The sequence below is a fragment of the Galeopterus variegatus genome, unplaced genomic scaffold, assembly GCF_000696425.1.
Source record: "Galeopterus variegatus unplaced genomic scaffold, G_variegatus-3.0.2 Scaffold11530, whole genome shotgun sequence".
Lineage (NCBI taxonomy): Eukaryota > Metazoa > Chordata > Mammalia > Dermoptera > Cynocephalidae > Galeopterus > Galeopterus variegatus.
This window is the reverse complement of record NW_007737641.1, coordinates 9,397-12,068: the sequence shown is the minus strand read 5'-3', so window position 1 is coordinate 12,068 and position 2,672 is coordinate 9,397.

Sequence of the window (2,672 nt, the reverse complement as noted above, 5' to 3'; positions counted from 1 at the left end):
TCTGATGGTGGTCCCTGTTGGGCTGTCCCCACTCCACAGCATGAGCTCTCACCACTTCTGGTGACATTGCTCACTACCCTTGCCCTTGAATATCAAGGTGGTCACAGCTTTTCAGTGCTGCTAATTCCTAGGTGCCTCACTGCAGGGGAGAGTACCTGGCTCTACTCAACATTTCAGTGTAGACGGTTTTGAAGGACCCACCAAACAAATACGCAGATAGAAGGCAGGCTGGCTGGGATTGCGGTGCATTTAGAAGGCGTGAGGTAGCTGGATTAAGATGCATAACAGTGAAGGCTGCAATTCCAACTGGACAGTGGGGACTGTAGCTTGTGTTACTAACCATCTATTTTAATTATTTTAGAGTCTGTGCTGGCCACCCTTTTGAATGGACTCAATTTGGAGCATGAGCAGGGCAGTGCAGTGCAAGGGGTGGACTGTGGTTGAAGCTGTTGATCACCAACCCTGTCAGCCCACCTGCAGCTGTCATAGAGAGTTCCTGGCATAGCGACAGTTTTGCTGCTTCCTACCTCAAGTGCCTGCATCCTCTTATATGTGTTTCTCCTGCCATGCACTGGTGAAAGCCAGATGTGCAGGAGAATCAACCTACCCAGTCAATACGGATAGCTATTGATTGGATAATGGCCTGGGCTCTTCCTTCATGGTAGGAAAATCCAATACAGTTTCCCCCATTTGTCAGAAGTTCCTCAAGACAACTGAGTTCCAGTTGCCCATGATAATAACTTTCTCATTAACATACATTTCATTGGACTTTTTACCTTCCAAATCTCACTTGATCTCAGACTTCTGGCTGCCAGAAGTGTGAGAGAAGAAATTTCTATGCTTTAAGCCACCCATTTGTGATACGATGTTACCAAAGCCCTAGAAAAATAATACCAGAAAAATAATACTAGCATATTATTAATTATATCAAATGTAAATGGTCTAAATATACCAATTAGAAGACAGCGACTAGCAGAATGGATTGTAACTGATGATACAACTGTACGCTGTCTATGAGAAGCTTACTTCAAATATAACAATAGAGGAAAGTTGATGTGTATGCACCAAACAACAGAGCTGCATAAAAAGTGAAGCAAAAGTCATAGAACTAAAAGAAGAAATAGACAAGTCCACACTTACTGCTGCAGACTTCATCACCCCGTCTCTCAACAACTGATAAAACAACTAGCCAAAAATCCACCAGGCACTACTCAACCACATCATCGACTAAAATATTCTAATTGACATTTCTAAAATGCTTTATGCAAAAACAGCACTGCACATGTTCTTTTCAAGTACCCACAAAACATAAACCAAGATAGAGTATATCCTGGATCATAAAGTGAACCTCAACAAAGGTAAAAAATTTAAATCATGTGGAGTGTGTTTTCTGACCACAATGAATTGAACTAGAAATCAATACCAGAAAAACAATGGGAAATCTTTCTCCACATGCTTAGACACTAAAGAACACACTTCTAAACAATTCATGGATCAAAAAGGTAGTTTCAAGGCAGATTTAAAAACACACTGAACTAAATTCAAATGAAAATACACAACGTATTAAAATTTGAGTGACACAGCTAAATCGGTACTGAGAGGAACAGTTATAGAATAAATGCATACATTAGAAAAGAAGAAACATCTAAAATCAATCATCTAAGCTCAAACATCAAGAACCTAGCATATGCAAAGAATAAAAACAAGAACAGAAATCAATGAAATTGAAACAGAAAGATAATGAAACAAAGGGCTGGGTTTTAGAAAACATTAATAAAATGAGACACTTCCAGGAAGGCTGACAAACAAAAAAAGAAAGAAGGTACAAATTACAAACATCTGGAATAAAAACAGGGACTGTTGCTACAGACCTTGTGGGAGACGATTGTTTTTAGTCATGTATTTGTATTAATATTATTTCATTTCTACTGCTTATAACAAAATATTTAGGACTGGGTAATTTACAAGGAAATGAAAGGTATTTCTTACAGATTCTCAGGCCAGGAAGTCCAAACCCAGGGAACACATCAGGTGCAGGCTTTGCTGGTGGCAACAGTGACACAGGGGACTCACATGGTAGAATGGCCGAGCAGAGAGAACAAGTAACCTCCTTATTCACTCCCCTTTTCAAGCCACCAGAACCACTCTTATTATTCCAAGAATGGATCAGTACACTCATGAGGGTACAGTCCTCACAGCCCAATCACTTCCTCAAGGCCCCATATTTCAATAATCATAATAGGATTTCCCACCCTCAACAGTTACAGTAGGGATTAAGTTTTGGGAGGACACTCAGTCCAAGGGAGAGAGAGAAAAAATAAACACAGACTTGTGTGTGTGTGTGCATGTGTGTATACACATATATACATGCACACACATGCACACACATACACACTTACATACATAAAATCAGGATTAGAAGAAAATCCCACACTGCCAACATGACTGTAGCCATAGCCACTGATTCCAGGTTCAGAGGCAGGAAGAGGAGGTCCAGGATCCAGCTCCTGGGGAGGGATGACTGGGGCTTCTCTGACTCCAGAAAGGAGGCTCAGAAACCCTCCAGATGCATCCATGGGCCTAGGAAGACAAGAGACACAGAAGCAACCCCCAGAGTGGAAGATGAGACAGCTGTCTTCTCATAGGGTGGCTTCATGTGTGACTCCCTGTGC